Source organism: Bombina bombina, chromosome 5, assembly GCF_027579735.1.
Source record: "Bombina bombina isolate aBomBom1 chromosome 5, aBomBom1.pri, whole genome shotgun sequence".
Taxonomy (NCBI): domain Eukaryota; kingdom Metazoa; phylum Chordata; class Amphibia; order Anura; family Bombinatoridae; genus Bombina; species Bombina bombina.
Window position 1 is genome coordinate 274263431 of NC_069503.1, and position 27435 is coordinate 274290865.

General features: G+C 41.2%; 1 protein-coding gene across 2 annotated transcripts in view; it reads right to left on the reverse strand.

Annotated features, from left to right (window-relative positions):
* The window catches only part of CROT (carnitine O-octanoyltransferase), a 417214-nt gene that overhangs the window by 337675 nt on the left and 52104 nt on the right, over positions 1-27435 (reverse strand). The window lies entirely within an intron of this gene.

Below are 27435 nucleotides of genomic sequence, written 5' to 3' on the forward strand. Positions count from 1 at the left end.
GTATCTAATTTTGGAAGCTTTAACCCTTAAAATAACGGAACCGGAGCCGTTTTGAACTTTAACCCCTTTACAGTCCCTGGTATCTGCTTTGCTGAGACCCAACCAAGCCCAAAGGGGAATACGATACCAAATGACGCCTTCAGAAAGTCTTTTCTAAGTATCAGAGCTCCTCTCACATGCGACTGCATGCCATGCCTCTCAAAAACAAGTGCGCAACACCGGCGCGAAAATGAGGCTCTGCCTATGCTTTGGGAAAGCCCCTAAAGAATAAGGTGTCTAAAACAGTGCCTGCCGATATTATTATATCAAAATACCCAGATAAAATGATTCCTCAAGGCTAAATATGTGTTAATAATGAATCGATTTAGCCCAGAAAAAGTCTACAGTCTTAATAAGCCCTTGTGAAGCCCTTATTTATGATCGTAATAAACATGGCTTACCGGATCCCATAGGGAAAATGACAGCTTCCAGCATTACATCGTCTTGTTAGAATGTGTCATACCTCAAGCAGCAAGAGACTGCTCACTGTTCCCCCAACTGAAGTTAATTGCTCTCAACAGTCCTGTGTGGAACAGCCATGGATTTTAGTGACGGTTGCTAAAATCATTTTCCTCATACAAACAGAAATCTTCATCTCTTTTCTGTTTCTGAGTAAATAGTACATACCAGCACTATTTCAAAATAACAAACTCTTGATTGAATAATAAAAACTACAGTTAAACACTAAAAAACTCTAAGCCATCTCCGTGGAGATGTTGCCTGTACAACGGCAAAGAGAATGACTGGGGTAGGCGGAGCCTAGGAGGGATCATGTGACCAGCTTTGCTGGGCTCTTTGCCATTTCCTGTTGGGGAAGAGAATATCCCACAAGTAAGGATGACGCCGTGGACCGGACACACCTATGTTGGAGAAATAGCCATCAAAAACAGAACTTTCCAAGATAACAGCTTAATATCAATGGAATGAAGGGGTTCAAATGGAACGCCTTGCAGGACGTTAAGAACTAAGTTTAAGCTCCACGGCGGAGCAACAGTCTTAAACACAGGCTTAATCCTAGCCAAAGCCTGACAAAAAGCCTGAACGTCTGGAATTTCTGCCAGACGCTTGTGTAGAAGAATAGACAGAGCAGAAATCTGTCCTTTTAACGAACTATCGGATAAGCCCTTTTCTAAACCCTCTTGTAGAAAAGACAATATCCTAGGAATCCTAACCTTACTCCATGAGTAACTCTTGGATTCGCACCAATACAAATATTACGCCATATCTTATGGTAAATTCTTCTGGTAACAGGTTTCCTAGCCTGTATTAAGGTATCAATAACCGACTCCGAGAAGCCACGCTTTGATAGAATCAAGCATTCAATCTCCATGCAGTCAGCCTCAGAGAAATTAGATTTGGATGGTTGAAAGGACCCTGAATTAGAAGGTCCTGCCTCAGAGGCAGAGACCATGGTGGACAGGACGACATGTCCACTAGGTCTGCATACCAGGTCCTGCGTGGCCACGCAGGCGCTATCAGAATCACCGATGCTCTCTCCTGTTTGATCTTGGCAATCAGTCGAGGAAGCATCGGAAATGGTGGAAACACATAAGCCATGTTGAAGACCCAAGGGGCTGTCAGAGCATCTATCAGCACCGCTCCCGGGTCCCTGGACCTGGATCCGTAGCAAGGAAGCTTGGCGTTCTGGTGAGACGCCATGAGATCCAGATCTGGTTTGCCCCAACGATGAATCAGTTGAGCGAAGACCTCCGGATGAAGTTCCCACTCCCCCGGATGAAAAGTCTGGCGACTTAGAAAATCCGCCTCCCAGTTCTCCACACCTGGGATGTAGATTGCTGACAGGTGGCAAGAGTGAGACTCTGCCCAGCGAATTATCTTTGAGACTTCCAACATCGCTAGGGAACTCCTGGTTCCCCCTTGATGATTGATGTAAGCCACAGTCGTGATGTTGTCCGACTGAAATCTGATGAACCTCAGAGTTGCTAACTGAGGCCAAGCTAGAAGAGCATTGAATATTGCTCTTAACTCCAGAATATTTATTGGGAGGAGTTTCTCCTCCTGAGTCCATGATCCCTGAGCCTTCAGGGAATTCCAGACTGCGCCCCAAGATAGAAGGCTAGCGTCTGTTGTTACAATCGTCCAATCTGGCCTGCGAAAGGTCATTCCCTTGGACAGGTGGGGCCGAGAAAGCCACCATAGAAGAGAATCTCTGGTCTCTTGGTCCAGATTTAGTAGAGGGGACAAATCTGAATAATCCCCATTCCACTGACTTAGCATGCACAATTGCAGCGGTCTGAGATGCAGTCGCGCAAATGGTACTAGGTCCATTGCCGCTACCATTAAGCCGATTACTTCCATGCACTGAGCTACTGACGGGTGTGGAATGGAATGAAGGGCACGGCAAGCATTTAGAAGTTTTGATAACCTGGCCTCCGTCAGGTACATTTTCATCTCTACAGAATCTATAAGAGTCCCTAGGAAGGGAACCCTTGTGAGTGGTAATAGAGAACTCTTTTCCACGTTCACCTTCCACCCATGCGACCTCAGAAATGCCAGAACTATCTCTGTATGAGACTTGGCAGTTTGAAAACTTGACGCTTGTATCAGAATGTCGTCTAGGTACGGAGCCACCGCTATGCCTCGCGGTCTTAGTACCGCCAGAAGTGAGCCCAGAATTTTTGTAAAGATTCTTGGAGCCGTAGCTAACCCGAAGGGAAGAGCTACAAACTGGTAATGCCTGTCTAGGAAGGCAAATCTTAGGTACCGATAATGATCCTTGTGAATCGGTATGTGAAGGTAGGCATCCTTTAAGTCCACAGTGGTCATGTACTGACCCTCTTGGATCATGGGTAGGATGGTTCGAATAGTTTCCATTTTGAATGATGGAACTCTTAGGAATTTGTTTATGATTTTTAAGTCCAAGATTGGTCTGAAGGTTCCCTCTTTCTTGGGAACCACAAACAGATTTGAATAGAATCCCTGCCCGTGTTCCGTCCGCGCAACTGGGTGGATCACCCCCATTAGTAAGAGGTCTTGTACACAGCATAGAAACGCCTCTTTCTTTATTTGGTTTGCTGATAACCTTGAAAGATGAAATCTCCCTTGTGGAGGAGAAGCTTTGAAGTCCAGAAGATATCCCTGAGATATGATCTCCAACGCCCAGGGATCCTGGACATCTCTTGCCCAAGCCTGGGCGAAAAGAGAAAGTCTGCCCCCCACTAGATCCATTTCCGGATAGGGGGCCCTCTCTTCATGCTGTCTTAGGGGCAGCAGCAGGTTTTCTGGCCTGCTTGCCCTTGTTCCAGGACTGGTTAGTTTTCCAGCCCTGTCTGTAACGAGCAACAGCTCCTTCCTGTTTTGGAGCGGAGGAAGTTGATGCTGCTCCTGCCTTGAGGTTACTAAAGGCACGAAAATTAGACTGTTTGGCCTTTGATTTGGCCCTGTCCTGAGGTAGAGCATGGCCCTTACCTCCCGTAATGTCAGCGATAATTTCTTTCAAGCCGGGCCCGAATAAGGTCTGCTCTTTGAAAGGAATATTAAGCAATTTAGATTTAGAAGTCACGTCAGGTGACCAGGATTTAAGCCATAGCGCTCTGCGCGCTTGGATGGCGAATCCGGAGTTCTTAGCCGTAAGTTTGGTTAAATGTACGACGGCATCAGAAACAAATGCGTTAGCTAGCTTAAGTGCTTTAAGCTTGTTCATAATTTCATCCAATGGAGCTGTGCGAATGGCCTCTTCCAGAGACTCAAACCAGAATGCCGCCGCAGCAGTGACAGGCGCAATGCATGCAAGGGGCTGTAAGATAAAACCTTGTTGAACAAACATTTTCTTAAGGTAACCTTCTAATTTTTTATCCATTGGATCTGAAAAGGCACAACTATCCTCCACCGGGATAGTGGTACGCTTAGCGAAAGTAGAAACCGCTCCCTCCACCTTAGGGACCGTCTGCCATAAGTCTCGTGTGGTGGGGTCTATAGGAAACATTTTCCTAAATATGGGAGGAGGGGAAAAAGGCACACCGGGTCTATACCACTCCTTGCTAATAAACTCTGTAAGCCTTTTAGGTATAGGAAACACGTCAGTACACACCGGTACCGCATAGTATCTATCCAACCTACATAATTTTTCTGGAATTGCAACCGTGTTACAATCATTCAGAGCCGCTAATACCTCCCCTAGCAATATGCGGAGGTTCTCAAGCTTAAATTTAAAATTAGAAATCTCTGAATCCAGTCTCCCTGGATCAGATCCGTCGCCCACAGATTGAAGCTCTCCGTCCTCATGTTCTGCAAATTGTGACGCAGTATCGGACATGGCTCTCACATCATCAGCGCGCTCTGTCCTTAACCCAGAGCTATCACGCTTGCCTCTTAATTCTGGCAATTTAGATAATACTTCTGTCATAACAGTAGCCATGTCTTGCAAAGTGATTTGTAAGGGCCTCCCTGATGTACTTGGCGCCACAAAATCACGCACCTCCTGAGCGGGAGGCGACGGTACTGACACGTGAGGAGAGTTAGTCGGCATAACTTCCCCCTCGTTGTCTGGTGATAATTTCTTTGCATGTAAAGACTGACTTTTATTTAAAGTTACATCAATGCATTTAGTACACAAATTTCTATTGGGCTCCACATTGGCCTTTAAACATAGTGAACAAAGAGATTCATCTGTGTCAGACATGTTTAAACAGACTAGCAATGAGACTAGCAAGCTTGGAAAATACTTTTCAAATAAATTTACAAGCAATATAAAAAACGCTACTGTGCCTTTAAGAAGCACAAAAAGCTGTCACAGTTTAAATAACAATGAACCAAATTAGTTATAGCAACCAAATTTTCACAGTAAATGTATTAAGTTAGCAAAGGATTGCACCCACCAGCAAATGGATGATTAACCCCTTAATACCCAAAAACGGATAACAATTTAATAATTAACGTTTTTATCACAGTCAAACACACTGTCACAGGTCTGCTGTGACTGATTACCTCCCTCAAAATGAATTTTGAAGACCCCTGAGCTCTCTAGAGACGTCCTGGATCATGGAGGATGAAGTAGGAAGATTGTGACTGAATTTTTACTGCGCAAAAAAGCGCTAAAATAGGCCCCTCCCACTCATATTACAACAGTGGGGAAGCTCAGTTAACTGTTTCTATGTAGAAACAAAAGTTAGCCATGTGGTAAAAATCATGCCCCAATAAGTTTTATCACCAAGTACCTCACAAAAAACGATTAACATGCCAGTAAACGTTTTGAACATACATTTTAAAAGTTATGAAGTGTTATTAATAAGCCTGCTACCAGTCGCAGTTAAGGCTCACACATTACTTCAGTATTAACAGTATTTTCGGAGTCAAATTCCATTCCCTAGAAAAATACTTCAGTGTACACACACTCCTCAGCCTAATACCAGTCGCTACCACTGCATTTAAGGCTGAACTTACATTACATTGGTATCAGCAGTAATTTCTCAGTCAATTCCATTGCTTAGAAAAATAATTTACTGCACATACCTCGTTTGCAGGGGGGCCCTGCATGCTATTCCCCTTTTCTGAAGTTACCTCACTCCTCAGAATGTGCGAGAACAGCCAGTGGATCTTAGTTACGTCTGCTAAGATCATAGAAAACGCAGGCAGATTCTTCTTCTAATGCTGCCTGAGAAACAAACAGCACACTCCGGTGCCATTTAAAATAACAAACTTTTGATTGAAGAAATAAACTAAGTTTAAAAACACCACAGACCTCTCACAACGACCTATCTTTAGTTAGGTTGCAAGAGAATGACTGGGTATGACATGTGAGGGGAGGAGCTATATAGCAGCTCTGCTTGGGTGATCCTCTTGCAACTTCCTGTTGGGGAAGAGATATAATCCCATAAGTAATGGATGACCCGTGGACTGACTACACTTAACAAGAGAAATAAATAGTAAAATAAAATCCTCCTGGTGTTTGCCAAAACACCATCTAGCTTCCCTTGATGTAACTGCCTTATATACGGCTATACCCCACGAAAAAGGGATAAATCGCGTACAGTTTTGTCTAGAAAACACAAGTCAAATGAATAAAACCCAAATAGCCTTTATTGGGGAAGCCATTAAATTTATTCTGGGGAAAAACTATTTTTGTTTCAATAACACAATGTACCTCCAAAAATGGGGGACTGCTATGTGCACAAAATTTGCTCCTAATTTTGCAAACTTATACATGGGGAATTTCAAGAAATTGTATGTGTCGGAAAATAACCCATATCTTCCCAATATAAAATGTTGGAAAAGATTTATCGATGATATTATCATCATATGGGAAGGAGATGAGAGTGAATTTAATGAGTTTACAAGTCATCTTAATTCCAACAACATGAACTTAACCCTGACAAAAACATGGGGGGGGGGGGATCAGTCCCTAGACTTCCTTGACATTACTATTTACTGTGAAAATAACACCATTCACACTAAAAACTACACACAAAAAACAGATACAAACGGCTATCACCACGCAGATAGCTGTCACCATCCGAACTGGATTAACATCCCATATGGCCAGTTCCAAAGAATCAAACGTAACTGCAGCAAGGATAGTGACTTTGAAAATGCAGCCAACACCCTTAAACTTAAATTTAAAGATAAAAGTTACACAGAAAACAGTGGAAAAAGCTTACGAAAAAGTAAAAAACACCACAAGAAATACCCTTCTAGAAACTAAAACTACTAACACTTAAAGCTGTTATAAGAGGGGAGAACAAACATGCAACAACCAGATACATAGCCACATATACAAATGGGGCCAAAGAAATAGAGAAAATTATAAACAAACACTGGGGGGTACTTAAGAGATCCAGTTTTAGCAAATATTCTCACAGGACCACCAAAAGTTACCTATAGGAAAAGTAAGAGTATAAAAAACATCCTTGCACCTACAACTTTAAAGAAAACCAAAATCATAGAAAAAAAATCCACCTATTAAAGGCTTTTTAAATGTGGAAGAAAGAACAGTGTATGTTGCAGCCACACAAACAAAAATAAAGAAAGCAACAAATGGATTATTCACAATAAAGAGGAACAGGTACCCATAGAAAGTTTCTTGAACTGTACATCTGAATATATAGTATATAATGAAATAGAGAAGGCGCCACATAGCATAATTCCGTATATTATATAAGATTTTAAGAGAGTAGTTTAGAACCACTCACGTGTATAAAAGCACCAAGATGTAGTGCTAGCTAGGCAGACCGGAACCTCAGAGTTGTCCGGTAAACTCTCCTCCTGGGCAAGGATTCCTGCAAGCCAAGAAAGGTGTTCACCAAATGGGCTATCAGCCCATTTGGTGAACACCTTTCTTGGCTTGCAGGAATCCTTGCCCAGGAGGAGAGTTTACCGGACAACTCTGAGGTTCCGGTCTGCCTAGCTAGCACTACATCTTGGTGCTTTTATACACGTGAGTGGTTCTAAACTACTATCTTAAAATCTGATATAATATACGGAATTATGCTATGTGGCGCCTTCTCTATTTCATTATAGATTAACCTGTTGTGGATGGCCTTATACATCGAGGAGAGCTGCCTCACACCTTTATAACCTTAAAGGGATTCTTTGGACTTTATTTTGGACATTTTTTTATCTTTTGTCTATTTTGGACATTCTGTATTACAGTTTGTATGTTATGAGCTAAATTGTGATTGTATGTTTATGCATAAGTACTACTATCTCTGGAACTTATCTATTGTGAACATTCAATATATGTGTTTTGAATCCTGTTGACTATAGATTATAATAATTTTGTCCAGCATCATATTTAGATAGAGCCCCTATTTTATATAATATTGTGTTATCCTCTATAGGATATACACACATATATATATATATATATATATATATATATATATATATATATATATATATATATATATATATATATATATATATATATATATATATACTGAATATATAGTATATCTATTAGAGTGCTCTTGCAATAAATTTTACATAGGGCGAACGAAGAGAAGCCTAAAGAGAAGAGTGTTTGAACATAAGCAACATTAACGGTATAGGTAAACACTTTGAAGAATATCAGAATAAAAATAGTGACAATTATACAGTAAGAGCAATCGAACAAATACCTGCCTCTAAAGGTAAGGAATGACTATTGCAACTTCGAAAAATGGAGAACTACTGGATTCACCGTTTGAACACATTACACCCAATAGGTCTTAATAAAGACATATAGACCTGGCTGCATCTCTCTAACTGCTAATAGTACTCTTTTACAATTATTTCAGCATTTAAAAAAATTTTTGTCTGAGAAATACTTTCTTATGAACAACGCAAAGATTAATAATCTGTACAAAACATTTATGTTTTAAAAGCATTCACTATAAGTACCTAGCATCTCAAATACAAAAGTTGTGGAAATGTATTTACTTTAAGTTGGCAATTTTTCCACTTTTTTTTTTTTTTTTTATGACACATTTTCATTCTTCATGTGATATAGATGAAATTGGCATCCTATATAGTCCCATACAGACATTTGATTGAATTTAGACTTTCTATATGTTTTCTTAGATGGATAAACACATAGGTAAATTTACATATCACCAGGTAAAAAATAACCTTTACCGTTATCAAAGAATACATTTCTGCAACAGGCATCTTAAGTGTATGTATTATCCATACAGAAATTACATTGAATATAGACTTTCTATGTGCTTTTTAGAAGGATAAACACACAGGTAAATTTATAGATTACCAGGTAAAAAATAACTATTACAGATATCAAAGAACAAATTTCTGCAAATAGGCATCTTAAGTATGTATTATTCAGGTATCCAAACTGAAACTGACATTTAGTGTCCTCTTTATACATGGATAAACACATAGGTAAATCTATATGACTCCTAGGCAAATAAGTTTTTACCGGCCACAGTGAATCATGTTCTGTATTTCACATCAAAGATATTTGCACAATTCAAAAACTCCCACTGAAAATAACATATAGTGTTTGTCTTACTTAGGATTAAATACATAGGTAAAGCTTTGAAGCGATTTGTTAAACAAGTTCATTACTACCAAAGAATTTAAGTACCGATTTAATTATTCCAATCTGTTAAAGTTCTTATTAAAATTTCCAATTACTCATTTTTGAGTTAGGGTATAGGTTTTAAACAAAATCCAAAATCAGCAAGTTGGGATTTAATAAAGAATACAGAAATTAACTTTTTGCAATAAACTTATACATTTGCCAATCAAGATCAATTAACAGGTTTGAAACGCTATATAAGCGCTCCTCACTGCTATGTGGGCATACCCTCTGATGAAGTGAACGCTGTTCACGAAACGCGTAAGGGCACGCCCACTTTTGACGTCACTTCCGGTCTGGCGAGATCGTGTTCCTATCTTAATTTTCGGACCCTGTCACTGACAGGCTCTTCAATCCATAGCCATCTGAACTTTATAAACTATCCAGAACTTAAATAACTACCTGGACTCAACAGTTAGCTGTACTTCCATCAGCTCCTACAACTCTATTTGTTCAGGTTTCCGCGGATTTCATACCTGTTTTAGCCAGCTGTACTCACATCCGCTCCTGCAACTATTTTTTTCCGGTTTCCACTGATTTTATACCACTTCCAATCTGTTTGGCTTCCATCTGGGCGAACACAAGGAGGATTTTATTTTACTATTTATTTTTTAGGATATTATTATTATTATTGGTTATTTGTAGAGCGCCAACAGATTCCGCAGCGCTATAAACAAAGGGGGTCTACAACAAAACAGTTATAGGGTAGAGGGCCCTGCCAAGAGTTGCACTGTTGTAGTCAGCTCTTAAGAAGGTGAACTACAAACAGCTGGACTTTTAGGCTTACATGCTAAGAGAGTTCAGGGGATTGCAGGGGAGGAGAGGAACTGGTATTAGGAAAGGTTAGCGTAGGCTGTATGCGTCCCTGAACAGTAGAGTCTTTAGGGAGCACTTGAAGCTTTTAAAACTAGAGGAGAGTCTTGTGGAGCGAGGCAGAGAGTTCCATAAGATGGGAGCCAGTCTGGAGAAGTCCTGTAAACGGGAGTGTGATGAGGTGACAAGAGAGGAGGAGAGTAGGAGAGTAGGAGGTCATGAGCAGAGCGAAGGGGACGGGAGGGAGAGTATCTGGAGACAAGGTCTGAGATGTAGGGGGGAGCAGTGCAGTTGAGGGCTTTGTATGTAAGAGTGAGAGTTTTGTGTTTGATCCTAGAGGCAAGAGGAAGCCAGTGAAGGGAGTGGCAGAGAGGTGCAGCAGATGAAGAGCGACGTGTAAGGAAGATGAGTCTGGCAGAGGCATTTATTATGGATTGTAAAGGAGCTAGGCGGCAGGTGGGGAGACCAGAGAGGACAGAGTTGCAGTAATCAAGGCGGGAAAGAATGAGAGAGTGGATTAAAATCTTAGTTGTGTCTTGTGTAAGGAAGTGTCTAATTTTAGAGATGTTTTTAAGGTGGAAGCGGCAGGCTGTAGCCAAGGACTGAATGTGAGGAGTGAAGGAAAGATCTGAGTCAAGTGTGACCCCGAGACATCGGGCATGCGGGGTAGGGGTAATGATGGAGTTGTCGACAGTTATAGAGATATTGGGGGTGGAGATTTTGGAAGAAGGGGGGGAAATGAGGAGCTCAGTTTTGGAGAGATTTAGCTTGAGGTAGTGAGAGGACATCCAGGAAGAGATGTGAGAAAGACAGTTAGTGACACAGGTTAGCAAGGAAGGAGATAGTTCTGGTGCAGAGAAGTAGATTTGGGTGTCATCAGCATACAAATGATATTGGAAACCGTGGGACTTAATAAGGGAACCTAGTGATGACGTATAGATTGAGAAGAGAAGGGGACCGAGGACAGAGCCTTGCGGTACTCCGACAGAAAGGGGTGACTGGGCAGAGGAGGCCCCAGAGAAGGCTACACTGAAAGTACGGTTTGACAGGTAGGAAGAGAGCCATGAAAGGGCTGTGTCACATATGCCGAAGGATTGGAGAGTTTGGAGCAAAAGAGGGTGGTCGACAGTGTCAAAGGCTGCGGACAGATCAAGGAGGATAAGCAGAGAGAAGTGGCCTTTTGATTTAGCTGTAAGTAGGTCGTTGGTGACCTTAACAATAGCTGTCTCTGTGGAGTGATAGGGACGAAATCCAGATTGCAGCGGGTCAAGAAGGGAGTTTAACGTAAGGAAATGGGATAGGCGTGCATATACTAGTTTTTCGAGAAGCTTTGAAGCAAGAGGGAGGAGGGAAATTGGGCGGTAGTTGGATGGGGAGGTAGGATCAAGGGAAGGTTTTTTGAGGATAGGTGTGACCAGTGCATGCTTCAATGATGAGGGAAATGTACCAGTGCTGAGGGAGAGGTTGAAAATGTGTGTTAGTATAGGGGTAAGGGTAGCAGAGAGAGAGGGGAGCAGCTGTGAGGGGATAGGGTCAAGGGGACAGGTAGTGAGGTGAGAGCGCAGTATAAGTGCTGAAACTTCTTCCTCAGTAACAGGGGAGAATGAACTAAGTTTCAGGTTATGAGGATTGTGGTTGAGTGAGAGTATTTGAGGGGGGGAGAGAATGGAATTGTGTTGAGAGCTGATTTCATGTCTGATGGAATCAATTTTGTTAATGAAGTAACTGGCAAAGTCTTGAGCTGACAGAGAAGTTGTATTTGGAAGAGGGGGAGGGCGGAGGAGAGTATTGAAAGTGGAGAACAGACGTTTTGGGTTTGAAGAAAGATTAGAGATAAGAGTAGAGAAGTAATGTTGCTTGTGGAGATTAAGGGCAGAGTAGTAGGAGTTCAAGATGAATTTGTAATGAAGAAAATCAGCTGAACTCCGTGATTTTCTCCAATGCCGTTCAGCAGTACGGGAACATCTGCGTAGGTACCGTGTCAGAGGAGTATGCCAGGGCTGGGGATGAGTGTGTGATTTTCGAGGGGTCAGATTGTCAAGGACCGATGTAAGGGTGGATGTAAGTGGCAGATAGATTGGTCAGGGCAGGAAAAGGAGGAGATCGATGAGAGGAGAGGTTCGACGGAATTAGCAAGCTGTTGCTGATCTAATGACATAATGCTTCTGTGAAGTTAGGTGTGAGGAGTAGAAGGTGGGAGAGTTGTAGGAAGGGATGATATGTTGCAGGTAAGGAGATGGTGGTCAGAAAGAGGAAAAACATAATTTATGCTTACCTGATAAATTCCTTTCTTCTGTAGTGTGATCAGTCCACGGGTCATCATTACTTCTGGGATATTACTCCTCCCCAACAGGAAGTGCAAGAGGATTCACCCAGCAGAGCTGCATATAGCTCCTCCCCTCTACGTCACTCCCAGTCATTCGACCAAGGACCAACGAGAAAGGAGAAGCCAAGGGTGAAGTGGTGACTGGAGTATAATTGAAAAAATATTTACCTGCCTTAAAAAACAGGGCGGGCCGTGGACTGATCACACTACAGAAGAAAGGAATTTATCAGGTAAGCATAAATTATGTTTTCTTCTGTTAAGTGTGATCAGTCCACGGGTCATCATTACTTCTGGGATACCAATACCAAAGCAAAAGTACACGGATGACGGGAGGGATAGGCAGGCTCTTTATACAGAAGGAACCACTGCCTGAAGAACCTTTCTCCCAAAAATAGCCTCCGAGGAAGCAAAAGTGTCAAATTTGTAAAATTTGGAAAAAGTATGAAGCGAAGACCAAGTTGCAGCCTTGCAAATCTGTTCAACAGAGGCCTCATTCTTAAAGGCCCAAGTGGAAGCCACAGCTCTAGTAGAATGAGCAGTAATTCTTTCAGGAGGCTGCTGTCCAGCAGTCTCATAGGCTAAACGAATTATGCTACGAAGCCAGAAAGAAAGAGAGGTAGCAGAAGCCTTTTGACCTCTCCTCTGACCAGAGTAAACGACAAACAGGGAAGACGTTTGTCGAAATTCCTTAGTTGCCTGTAAATAAAACTTTAGGGCACGAACTACATCCAGATTGTGCAGAAGACGTTCCTTCTTCGAAGAAGGATTTGGACACAAAGAAGGAACAACAATCTCTTGATTGATATTCCTGTTAGTGACTACCTTAGGTAAGAACCCAGGTTTAGTACGCAGAACTACCTTATCCGAATGAAAAATCAAATAAGGAGAATCACAATGTAGGGCTGATAACTCAGAGACTCTTCGAGCCGAGGAAATAGCCATTAAAAATAAAACTTTCCAAGATAACAACTTTATATCAATGGAATGAAGGGGTTCAAACGGAACGCCTTGTAAAACGTTAAGAACAAGGTTTAAACTCCATGGCGGAGCAACAGTTTTAAACACAGGCTTAATCCTGGCCAAAGCCTGACAAAAAGCCTGAACGTCTGGAACTTCTGACAGACGTTTGTGCAACAGAATGGACAGAGCTGAGATCTGTCCCTTTAATGAACTAGCAGATAAACCCTTTTCTAAACCTTCTTGTAGAAAAGACAATATCCTAGGAATCCTAACCTTACTCCAAGAGTAACCTTTGGATTCGCACCAATATAGGTATTTACGCCATATCTTATGGTAAATCCTTCTGGTAACAGGCTTCCTAGCCTGTATTAGGGTATCAATAACTGACTCAGAAAAACCACGTTTTGATAAAATCAAGCGTTCAATTTCCAAGCAGTCAGCTTCAGAGAAGTTAGATTTTGATGTTTGAAAGGACCCTGTATCAGAAGGTCCTGTTTCAGAGGTAGAGACCAAGGTGGACAGGATGACATGTCCACCAGGTCTGCATACCAAGTCCTGCGTGGCCATGCAGGTGCTATTAGAATAACTGATGCTCTCTCCTGTTTGATTCTGGCAATCAATCGAGGAAGCATCGGGAAGGGTGGAAACACGTAAGCCATCCTGAAGTCCCAAGGTGCTGTCAGGGCATCTATCAGGACTGCTCCTGGATCCCTGGATCTGGACCCGTAACGAGGAAGCTTGGCGTTCTGTCGAGACGCCATGAGATCTATCTCTGGTTTGCCCCACTGATGAAGTATTTGGGCAAAGACCTCCGGATGAAGTTCCCACTCCCCCGGATGAAAAGTCTGACGACTTAAGAAATCCGCCTCCCAGTTCTCCACTCCCGGGATGTGGATTGCTGACAGGTGGCAAGAGTGAAACTCTGCCCAGCGAATTATCTTTGTTACTTCCATCATTGCTAGGGAGCTTCTTGTCCCTCCCTGATGGATGATGTAAGCTACAGTCGTGATGTTGTCCGACTGAAACCTGATGAACCCCCGAGTTATCAACTGGGGCCAAGCCAGGAGGGCATTGAGAACTGCTCTCAATTCCAGAATGTTTATTGGTAGGAGACTCTCCTCCTGACTCCATTGTCCCTGAGCCTTCAGAGAATTCCAGACGGCACCCCAACCTAGAAGGCTGGCGTCTGTTGTTACAATTGTCCAGTCTGGCCTGCTGAATGGCATCCCCCTGGACAGATGTGGCCGAGAAAGCCACCATAGAAGAGAATTTCTGGTCTCTTGATCTAGATTCAGAGAAGGGGACAAGTCTGAGTAATCCCCATTCCACTGACTTAGCATGCACAGTTGCAGTGGTCTGAGGTGTAAGCGTGCAAAGGGTACTATGTCCATTGCCGCTACCATCAAGCCGATTACCTCCATGCATTGAGCCACTGACAGTTGTTGAATGGAATGAAGGGTGCGGCAAGCACTTTGAAGTCTTGTTAACCTGTCTTCTGTCAGGTAAATCTTAATTTCTACAGAATCTATAAGAGTCCCCAGAAAGGGAACTCTTGTGAGTGGAACGAGTGAACTTTTCTTTTCGTTCACCTTCCATCCATGTGACCTTAGAAATGCCAGCACTAACTCTGTATGAGACTTGGCAGTTTGAAAGCTTGAAGCTTGTATCAGAATGTCGTCTAGGTATGGAGCTACCGAGATTCCCCGCGGTCTTAGTACCGCCAGAAGAGCACCCAGAACCTTTGTGAAGATTCTTGGAGCTGTAGCCAATCCGAATGGAAGAGCTACAAACTGGTAATGCCTGTCTAGGAAGGCAAACCTTAGGTACCGGTAATGATCTTTGTGAATCGGTATGTGAAGGTAAGCATCCTTTAAATCCACTGTGGTCATGTACTGACCCTTTTGGATCATGGGTAAAATTGTCTGAATAGTCTCCATCTTGAACGATGGAACTCTTAGGAATTTGTTTAGGATCTTTAAGTCCAGAATTGGTCTGAAAGTTCCCTCTTTTTTGGGGACCACAAACAGATTTGAGTAAAACCCTTGTCCCTGTTCCGACCGTGGAACTGGATGGATTACTCCCATTAACAAAAGCTCTTGTACGCAGCGTAGAAACGCCTCTTTCTTTGTTTGGTTTGTTGACAACCTTGACAGATGAAATCTCTCTCTTGGAGGAGAGTATTTGAAGTCCAGAAGGTATCCCTGAGATATTATCTCTAGCGCCCAGGGATCCTGGACATCTCTTGCCCAAGCCTGGGCGAAGAGAGAAAGTCTGCCCCCCACTAGATCCGATCCCGGATCGGGGGCCCTCAATTCATGCTGTTTTAGGGGCAGCAGCAGGTTTCCTGGCCTGCTTGCCCTTGTTCCAAGACTGGTTAGGTCTCCAGCCTTGTCTGTAGCGAGCAACAGATCCTTCTTGTTTTGGAGCAGAGGAAGTTGATGCTGCTCCTGCTTTGAAATTCCGAAAGGAACAAAAATTAGACTGTCTGGCCTTAGGTTTGGCCCTGTCTTGAGGCAGGGCGTGGCCTTTACCTCCTGTAATGTCAGCGATAATTTCTTTCAAACCAGGCCCAAATAAGGTCTGCCCTTTAAAAGGTATATTAAGTAATTTAGACTTAGAAGTAACATCAGCTGACCAGGATTTTAGCCACAGTGCTCTGCGTGCCTGAATGGCGAATCCTGAATTCTTAGCCGTAAGTTTAGTTAAATGTACTACGGCCTCCGAAATGAATGAATTAGCTAGTTTAAGGACTCTAAGCTTGTCCGTAATGTCATCCAGAGTAGCTGAATTAATGGTCTCTTCCAGCGACTCAACCCAGAATGCCGCCGCAGCCGTGACCGGCGCAATGCATGCAAGGGGTTGCAATATAAAACCTTGTTGAACAAACATTTTCTTAAGGTAACCCTCTAACTTTTTATCCATTGGATCTGAAAAGGCACAGCTATCCTCCACCGGGATAGTGGTACGCTTAGCTAAAGTAGAAACTGCTCCCTCCACCTTAGGGACCGTCTGCCATAAGTCCCGTGTGGTGGCGTCTATTGGAAACATTTTTCTAAATATCGGAGGGGGTGAGAACGGTACACCGGGTCTATCCCACTCTTTAGTAATAATTTCAGTTAGTCTTTTAGGTATAGGAAAAACGTCGGTACTCGTTGGTACCGCAAAATATTTATCCAACCTACACATTTTCTCTGGGATTGCAACTGTGTTACAATCATTCAGAGCCGCTAACACCTCCCCTAGTAATACACGGAGGTTCTCCAGCTTAAATTTAAAATTTGAAATATCTGAATCCAATCTGTTTGGATCAGAACCGTCAGCCGCAGACAGAAGCTCTCCGTCCTCATGTTCTGCAAGCTGTGACGCAGTATCTGACATGGCCCTAGTATTATCAGCGCACTCTGTTCCCACCCCAGAGTGATCACGCTTGCCTCTTAGTTCTGGTAATCTAGCCAAAACTTCAGTCATAACAGTAGCCATATCTTGTAATGTTATCTGTAATGGCCGCCCAGATGTACTGGGCGCCACAATATCGCGCACCTCCCGAGCGGGAGATGCAGGTACTGACACGTGAGGAGAGTTAGTCGGCATAACTCTCCCCTCGCTGTTTGGTGAAATTTGTTCAATTTGTACAGATTGACTTTTATTTAAAGTAGCATCAATACAGTTAGTACATAAATTTCTATTGGGCTCCACTTTGGCATTGGAACAAATAACACAGGTATCTTCCTCTGAATCAGACATGTTTAACACACTAGCAAATAAACTTGCAACTTGGAATACAATTCTAGTAAAATATTATGAAAACGTACTGTGCCTATAAGAAGCACAGAAGATTTATGACAGTTGAAAATTAATAAACTGAAACAGTTATAGCATCAATCCTTGTAAACAACACAACTTTAGCAAAGGTTTGTTCCCATTAGCAAAAGACAACTAACTCTGATAGCAGAAAAAAAATTACAGAATAAACGTTTTTTATCACAGTCAACTACAATCTCACAGCTCTGCTGTGAGAATTACCTCCCTCAAAACAAGTTTTGAAGACCCCTGAGTTCTGTAGAGATGAACCGGATCATGCAGGAAATACAATGAGCTGCTGACTGAAATTTTTTGATGCGTAGCAAAAGCGCCAAAAAACGGCCCCTCCCCCTCACACACAACAGTGAGAGAGATCAGAAACTGTCAGAAATTAGATCAAGCAACTGCCAAGTGGAAAAATAGTGCCCAAACATTTATTCACTCAGTACCTCAGAAAATGAAAACGATTTTACATTCCAGCAAAAACGTTTAACATAAATTAAGAGTTATTAAAAAGCCTGTTGCTAGTCCCTGCAAAATAGGCTAAAAAGTTTTATGTACACAGTGTAATTCCAGTGAAGTACCATTCCCCAGAATACTGAAGTGTAAAATATACATACATGACATTATATCGGTATGGCAGGATTTTCTCATCAATTCCATTGTCAGAAAATAAAAGCTGCTACATACCTCTTTGCAGATTAATCTGCCCGCTGTCCCCTGATCTGAAGTTTACCTCTCCTCAGATGGCCGAGAAACAGCAATATGATCTTAACTACTCCGGCTAAAATCATAGTAAAAAACTCTGGTAGATTCTTCTTCAAACTCTGCCAGAGAGGTAATAACACACTCCGGTGCTATTATAAAATAATAAACTTTTGATTGAAGATATAAAACTAAGTATAATCACCATAGTCCTCTCACACATCCTATCTAGTCGTTGGGTGCAAGAGAATGACTGGGAGTGACGTAGAGGGGAGGAGCTATATGCAGCTCTGCTGGGTGAATCCTCTTGCACTTCCTGTTGGGGAGGAGTAATATCCCAGAAGTAATGATGACCCGTGGACTGATCACACTTAACAGAAGAAAGGGGAGTTTGAGAAGTTTGAGAGAGTGCATCGATAGCTAAAGATCAGGTCAAGGGAGTGACCGTCTTTGTGAGTGGGAGAATCAGTCCATTGTGACAGACCGAAAGAGGAAGTGAGTTGCAGAAGTTGTTTAGCAGATGAGGCAGTGGGATTGTTAAGGGGGATGTTGAAGTCGCCAAGAATGAGGGCAGGGGTGTCTGAGGAAAGGAAATAAGGAAGCCAGGCAGCAAAGTGATCTAAAAATTGAGTTGGGGAGCCAGGGGGGCGGTATATGACTGCAACACGTATAGAGAGGGGAGAGAATAACCGAATCATGTGTGCTTCAAATGAAGAAAATGTGAGTGAAGAGAAGGGCTGTATTTGTTGGAAGGTGCAACGAGAGGAAAGTAAAATACTGACACCACCTCCTTGTCTATTGCCAGACCTAGGAGTGTGGCTGAAATGGAGACCCCCATGTGACAGTGCAGCAGTGGATGCTGTGTCTGAAGTAGAGAGCCAGGTTTCTGTAAGAGCCAGAAGGTTAAGAGAGTGGGAGATAAAGAGATCATGGATAGAAGTTAACTTGTTGCAGACAGAGTGAGAGTTCCAGAGTGCACAAGTGAAGGGGGAGGGGTTTTTAGATGTAAGAGGAATGAGATTAAAGTTACCAGAGTTTAGTTTATGAAGTCTATTGAAAGGCACACAAGGATGTGAAAGGTTAGGAGGTTGTGAGGGACCAGGATTAGGGGAGATGTCGCCAGCAGCTAGTATGAGCAAGAGGGAGAGTGACATGAGATGAGAAGCAGATTTGCAGTAATGAGACTGTTGTTTAACTGAAGTGCAGGGGGGAGAGAGAGTATTTAGGAATAAGTAGAGTTCATGAGTACAAAAGTAAGGCGAGTATAAGAGAGATGGGCTAATGAACAGTGCAGGTGGAGAGGGAGAAGGAGTAACTGAGTAATGTAGTTTGTTGTTGAGACAAGAGGTAGCAAAAAGGAATATGAAGATATTGAGCATTATTCTGAAAGTGGGAACCAAGTAAACACATAAGACACAGTGTTACAGCAGCACTTGCAAAAGGATACAATGAGATACATAAAACATAGTAATACAAGAGTACTTTCCTTGTGTCATGCCCCTTGCCCAATCCTTGTTGAATTCTTGTATAATTATTAAAAATTGATGCCTCACTTATAAAATGTTCACTTTGAAAATGTGAACATATGCTATTGTTAAAAAGTACACAGCCCTGTTACCAATGCACACACCCCTGTGCAATGCACATCCCCTAACTAGTCTGAAATATATACAGGTAGGGCAGTCAGCTGAGTCCACTAAATTTACTTAATTGCTAATCAAAGACAGTTGGTAAGGCCAATTGGAATGTTAGAATCTGGTCAGGGTGAGATGAGTTAAGTAAACAGACAAAATTTGGAGGGGGTAAAAACTGTGACATAAGAAAACTATAAATTTAAGAGTTATAGCAAGTATTGATAAGGAGTGAGCATCACATGGCAATTACCTAGACATTAGAATTGAGACATTGGGAAAAATCATTACAAAAAAGTGAAGGACTGAATTTTAAAAGACTAAATTCAATTGCACAATATATATATATATATATATATATATATATATATATATATATATATATATATATATATACACACACACACACAGAGGGATTTGTTGTAAAATATAGAAATAAAGCAGTTTTTTTTTTTTATCAGTTACACATTGTGTCCCTGAAGCATCATTTTAAAGCATTGCAGAATTACTGCAGAGAACACCCACAACCACCTTAACTGTGTGTGAATTGGGTTCCACACATAAAGTTTATACCATACTCCGAAGAGGAGAAGCCTTTCAAGAAATAAGAGACAAAGATTTATACCATACTCCAGAGAGGAGAAGTCACTGCTCCACGGATACCAAAAAGAGAAAGTTTCCTACCAAGAGGGATTACTGGGCAGTCAAAAACAGCTTTACCACAGATAGGGATTATATCCCCTCCACGCTTCTAACATACCTCACATGTTTGAGGTAAAAAAAGGTGAGCAACTTTTATCTCTTTTTTTTGTCTTATTGCTTCAGTGCTGACATACTGCACCATAATTTGTTTTTTGTTTTCTCCCTTCTATGAGCACTGAACTCTGAAACCCCATTCTTCACCCTCCATTTCACATTCCATTTGATGATAGCGGAATACTCAGAAACAAGCTGCCATTGAAATATATCTGGAGGAACTCCTTTAAGCAAAATAAACACTTGCCACATACACAGCGCAAATCAAAAAACACCTGACTACAACCTTCTACACTTATCCTTTTTGATTTGCTGCAGTGACATTAGCCCAACAAGTTTTGCTGATATAGATATACATATACAAACAAACAAACACAGATTTCTTAAAACTATTTTCCCCAAATACAATACTGTGCTGAAAGCCAACAGAACTAAAGGCAATAGCTAGCGTACAAAATGAAAGTATCAGAGTTATCTCTATGGGCACACTCTTATTGGAATTAGAATGTAAGCTCCTTGGGCAAAATCTCCCATTTTATTCCTGTATAACACTTCTAAAATTACTGCAAGCTTCTTATAAATATAGCCACAAAAAAATGTGCTGCCCCCTTCTAATTTGCTGCCCTAGGCAAGTGCCTTGTTTGCATAGGCCAAAATAGGACTCTGAATAGAAGTAAATTAGAAACTTTTTAAAAATGGTATGTGCTCCGTTTGCCCTTTAAAAGGCAAAGTAAGAACAAAATTTCTACAAGTTTTCAGGACACTAAAGTCACAAACAGGCATTTTGATTTACAGCTCAGCTTACATATAGACAGTATATATGTAAGGTATGGGAATGATCTACAGGACTGCATGAACTAGCTAGCAGCTAGGAGACAGGATTCCGTATATACACATAAGAAAACAACATACAAAGCACATTATAAGACATGTTGCATGTGTGTAAAGAATGTCTACCTCCTCTGTGCACCTAGGGTACAGAGTCCTAGGCAAAATTCAGTTAAACCTTAAAGTATGGTAAATCCTAGTGTTTGTAAAATGCTAGGACTTAACAATGGAACAGATTAAGGGGACTTTCAGTCATGAAGTATAAAATACTTTATGCTGAAAGTTCCTTTATTTGTTTGAAGCGTTCGCCGCACTGAGCTGCGAAGGCAGCCCACGGCAGAACGCTATTTTGTTGAGATGTGACTTTTCCACCTCTTAAAAAAAAGCTGTGCACTCCAACTGGCGCAAAGTCTGATAGCTTGCACGGCTATTGTCTAAGAGGTGGAAACGTCACCTCTCAGCAAAATAGCGTACTGCCATGGGCTGCCTGATGCGCTCAGCACGGTGAATGCTTCAAAAAAATAAAGGAACTTTCAGCATAAAATATTTTATACTCATGACTAAAAGTCACCTTTATTTGATTTACCCTCCCTTTAATATGCATCGAGTATGAGTTTTCAACCTTTTTTAATTGTTTTACCAAAGTAATACTATAAAGATACTAGGGCTGCACAATTAATCGCATATGCGATTTAAAACCGCGATTTATAAACCTAAAGAGTACCCGATTTTTTGCTAAAAAAAAAAAATCCTCAGATGTGGCTGTACTGCATTGATTTGTATGTGATTTCTTGCAAACCAGCTCCATCTAGTGGTTGCTTTAAGCACACATTTGTAAAATACTTGTTTTACTTTCAATTTGTGATCTCAGTAGCAGCCAATCAATCTAAAGAAATATAAAAGCAGAGCCCATGCAGGAGAGTGAAGAGGAGGGAAAGCCATTTATATTTCCCCCTAGGGATGTCTGCAGTCTGAAACTTTGGGTATGTAATCATCATGGAACCTCCCACACAATCTTCTGCTCTCTGAGAAACGGCTCAAATACATAGCAGATGCAGTTAACCCCACTGCTGGCAAAAAAGGCTAAAGCTGCAGTCACCTCTGCTAGCTAGCTGCTGGGTTAAGTGCATCTACAATGCATTTGATAACAGCAAGGCACAGCATTTCTGACAGAAGCAGCCCCCCACCCTTACTGCTATATGCCTGTATTGGATTCCTCGACAGGAGTAGGGCTCATTTTCAGTCAAGATAAAATGTTTTAAAAAAAAAAAGAAGAAAAAAAAAACAGAAGGGGTTATTTTATACAGGAGAAGATCAAGAAGACCAGGAGAGGGGGAAAAAAGCACAAAAGAGGATTCTATAGAAAAAACATAATTTATGTAAGAACTTACCTGATAAATTCATTTCTTTCATATTAGCAAGAGTCCATGAGCTAGTGACGTATGGGATATACATTCCTACCAGGAGGGGCAAAGTTTCCCAAACTTCAAAATGCCTATAAATACACCCCTCACCACACCCACAAATCAGTTTAACGCATAGCCAAGAAGTGGGGTGATAAGACAAAATTGCGAAAGCATAAAAAATAAGGAATTGGAATAATTGTGCTTTATACAAAAAAAATCATAACCACCACAAAAAAAGGGTGGGCCTCATGGACTCTTGCTAATATTAAAGAAATGAATTTATCAGGTAAGTTCTTACATAAATTATGTTTTCTTTCATGTAATTAGCAAGAGTCCATGAGCTAGTGACGTATGGGATAATAAATACCCAAGATGTGGATCTTCCACGCAAGAGTCACTAGAGAGGGAGGGATAAAATAAAGACAGCCAATTCCGCTGAAAATAATCCACACCCAAAATAAAGTTTAAATCTTATAATGAAAAAAACTGAAATTATAAGCAGAAGAATCAAACAGAAACAGCTGCCTGAAGTACTTTTCTACCAAAAACTGCTTCAGAAGAAGAATACACATCAAAATGGTAGAATTTAGTAAAAGTATGCAAAGAAGACCAAGTTGCTGCTTTGCAAATCTGATCAACCGAAGCTTCATTCCTAAACGTCCAGGAAGTAGAAACTGACCTAGTAGAATGAGCTGTAATCCTTTGAGGTGGAGTTTTACCCGACTCGACATAAGTATGATGAATCAAAGACTTTAACCAAGACGCCAAAGAAATGGCAGAGGCCTTCTGACCTTTCCTAGAACCGGAAAAGATAACAAATAGACTAGAAGTCTTTCGGAAATTTTTAGTAGCTTCAACATAATATTTCAAAGCTCTAACTACATCCAAAGAATGCAACGATCTTTCCTTAGAATTCTTAGGATTAGGACACAATGAAGGAACCACAATTTCTCTACTAATGTTGTTAGAATTCACAACCTTAGGTAAAAATTTAAAAGAAGTTCGCAACACCGCCTTATCCTGATGAAAAATCAGAAAAGGAGACTCACAAGAAAGAGCAGATAATTCAGAAACTCTTCTAGCAGAAGAGATGGCCAAAAGAAACAAAACTTTCCAAGAAAGTAATTTAATGTCCAGCGAATGCATAGGTTCAAACGGAGGAGCTTGAAGAGCCCCCAGAACCAAATTCAAACTCCAAGGAGAAATTGACTTAACAGGTTTTATACGAACCAAAGCTTGTACAAAACAATGAATATCAGGAAGACTAGCAATCTTTCTGTGAAAAAGAACAGAAAGAGCAGAGATTTGTCCTTTCAAGGAACTTGCAGACAAACCTTTATCCAAACCATCCTGAAGAAACTGTAAAATACTAGGAATTCTAAAAGAATGCCAAGAAAAATGATGAGAAAGACACCAAGAAATGTAAATCTTCCAGATTCGATAATATATCTTCCTAGATACAGATTTACGAGCCTGTAACATAGTATTAATCACAGAGTCAGAGAAACCTCTATGACTGAGAATCAAGCGTTCAATCTCCATACCTTCAAATTTAAGGATTTGAGATCCTGATGGAAAAAAGGACCTTGCGATAGAAGGTCTGGTCTTAACGGAAGAGTCCACGGTTGGCAAGTGGCCAACCGGACAAGATCCGCATACCAAAACCTGTGAGGCCAAGCTGGAGCCACCAGCAGAACAAACAAGCACTCCTTTAGAATCTTGGAAATTACTCTTGGAAGAAGAACTAGAGGCGGAAAGATATAGGCAGGATGATACTTCCAAGGAAGTGACAATGCATCCACTGCCTCCGCCTGAGGATCCCTGGATCTGGACAGATACCTGGGAAGTTTCTTGTTTAGATGAGAAGCCATCAGATCTATTTCTGGAAGTCCCCACATTTGAACAATCTGAAGAAATACCACTGGGTGAAGAGACCATTCACCCGGATGTAACGTTTGGCGACTGAGATAATCCGCTTCCCAATTGTCTATACCTGGGATATGAACCGCAGAAATTAGACAGGAGCTGGATTCCGCCCATACAAGTATTCGAGATACTTCTTTCATAGCCTGAGGACTGTGAGTCCCTCCTTGATGATTGACATATGCCACAGTTGTGACATTGTCCGTCTGAAAGCAAATGAACGACTCTCTCTTTAGAAGAGGCCATGACTGAAGAGCTCTGAAAATTGCACAGAGTTCCAAAATATTGATCGGTAATCTCACCTCCTGAGATTTCCAAACCCCTTGTGCTGTCAGAGACCCCCAAACAGCTCCCCAACCTGTCAGACTTGCATCTGTTGAAATCACAGTCCAGATTGGAAGAACAAAAGAAGCCCCCTGAACTAAACAATGGTGATCTGTCCACCACGTCAGAGAGTGTCGTACAATCGGTTTTAAAGATATTAATTGAGATATCTTTGTATAATCCCTGCACCACTGGTTCAGCATACAAAGCTGAAGAGGTCGCATGTGAAAACGAGCAAAGGGGATCGCGTCCGATGCAGCAGTCATAAGACCTAGAATTTCCATGCATAAGGCTACCGAAGGGAATAATTGAGACTGAAGGTTTCGACAAGCTGAAACCAATTTTTGACGTCTCTTGTCTGTCAGAGACAGAGTCATGGACACTGAATCCATCTGGAAACCTAAAAAGGTTACCCTTGTCTGAGGAATCAATGAACTTTTTGGTAAATTGATCCTCCAACCATGTTCTCGAAGAAACAATACAAGTCGATTCGTATGAGATTCTGCTAAATGTGAAGACTGAGCAAGTACCAAGATATCGTCCAAATAAGGAAATACCACAATACCCTGTTCTCCGATTACAGACAGAAGGGCACCGAGAACCTTTGTAAAAATCCTTGGGGCTGTTGCTAGGCCAAACGGCAGAGCCACAAACTGGTAATGCTTGTCTAGGAAAGAGAATCTCAGAAACTGATAGTGATCTGGATGAATCGGAATATGTAGATATGCATCCTGTAAATCTATTGTGGACATATAATGCCCTTGCTGAACAAAAGGCAGAATAGTCCTTATAGTTACCATTTTGAATGTTGGTATCCTTACAGAACGATTCAATATTTTTAAATCCAGAACTGGTCTGAAGGAATTCTCCTTCTTTGGTACAATGAAGAGATTTGAGTAAAACCCCAGCCCCTGTTCCAGAACTGGAACTGGCATAATTTCTCCAGCCAACTCTAGATCTGAAACACATTTCAGAAATGCTTGAGCCTTCACTGGATTTACTGGGACACGAGAAAGAAAAAAATCTTCTTGCAGGAGGCCTTATCTTGAAGCCTATTCTGTACCCTTCTGAAACAATGTTCTGAATCCAAAGATTGTGAATCGAATTGATCCAAATTTCCTTGAAAAAATGTAATCTGCCCCCTACAAGCTGGGCTGGAATGAGGGCCGCACCTTCATGTTGACTTGGGAGCTGGCTTTGGCTTTCTAAAAGGCTTGGATTTATTCCAAACTGGAGATGGTTTCCAAACTGATAACGCTCCTGAAGGGGAAGGATCAGGCTTTTGTTCCTTATTGTGACGAAAGGAACGAAAACGATTATTAGACCTAAATTTACCTTTAGATTTTTTATCCTGTGGTAAAAAAGTTCCTTTCCCCCCAGTAACAGTTGAAATAATAGAATCCAACTGTGAACCAAATAATTTATTACCCTGGAAAGAAAGGGAAAGCAAAGTTGACTTAGAAGACATATCAGCATTCCAAGTTTTAAGCCATAAAGCTCTTCTAGCTAAAATAGCTAGAGACATATACCTGACATCAACCCTAATGATATCAAAGATGGCATCACAAATAAAATTATTAGCATGTTGAAGAAGATTAACAATGCTATGAGAATTATGATCTGTTACTTGTTGCGCTAAAGCTTCTAACCAAAAAGTTGAAGCTGCAGCAACATCCGCTAAAGATATAGCAGGTCTAAGAAGATTACCTGAACATAAGTAAGCTTTTCTTAGAAAGGATTCAATTTTCCTATCTAAAGGATCCTTAAAGGAAGTACTATCTGCCGTAGGAATAGTAGTACGTTTAGCAAGAGTAGAGATAGCCCCATCAACTTTAGGGATTTTGTCCCAAAACTCTAATCTGTCAGATGGCACAGGATATAATTGCTTAAAACGTTTAGAAGGAGTAAATTAATTACCCAAATTATTCCATTCCCTGGAAATTACTTCAGAAATAGCATCAGGGACAGGAAAAACTTCTGGAATAACTACAGGAGATTTAAAAACCTTATTTAAACGTTTAGATTTAGTATCAAGAGGACCAGAATCCTCTATTTCTAATGCAATTAAAACTTATTTAAGTAAAGAACGAATAAATTCCATTTTGAATAAATATGAAGATTTATCAGCATCAACCTCTGAAACAGAATCCTCTGAACCAGAGGAATCATTATCAGAATGATGATGTTCATTTAAAAATTCATCTGAAAAATGAGAAGTTTTAAAAGACCTTTTACGTTTACTAGAAGGAGGAATAACAGACATAGCCTTCTTAATGGATTTAGAAACAAAATCTCTTATGTTAACAGGAACACTCTGAGTATTAGATGTTGATGGAACAGCAACAGGTAATGTAACATTACTAAAGGAAATATTATCTGCATTAACAAGTTTGTTCCTCCACCTGTTGTTTGTAATGAATGTCATGACAGATACCACAAGTTTACAGCAAATACACTTAACTTTGGTAGGTCCAGCATCAGGCAGCGATTTTCCAGAAGTATCTTCTGATTCAGGGTCAATCTGAGACATCTTGCAATATGTAATAGAAAAAACAACATATAAAGCAAAATTGATCAAATTCCTTAAATGACAGTTTCAGGAATGGGAAAAAATGCCAGTGAACAAGCTTCTAGCAACCAGAAGCAAATAAACAATGAGACTTAAATAATGTGGAGACAATAATGACGCCCATATTTTTAGCGCCAAAAAAGACGCCCACATTATTTGGCGCCTAAATGCTTTTAGCGCCAAAAATTACGCCACATCCGGTAACGCCGACATTTTTGGCGCAAAAACGTCAAAAATTACGCAACTTCCGGTGACAAGAATGACGCCGGAAATAACAAAGAAAAATATTTTTGCGCCAAAAAAGTCCGCGCCAAGAATGACGC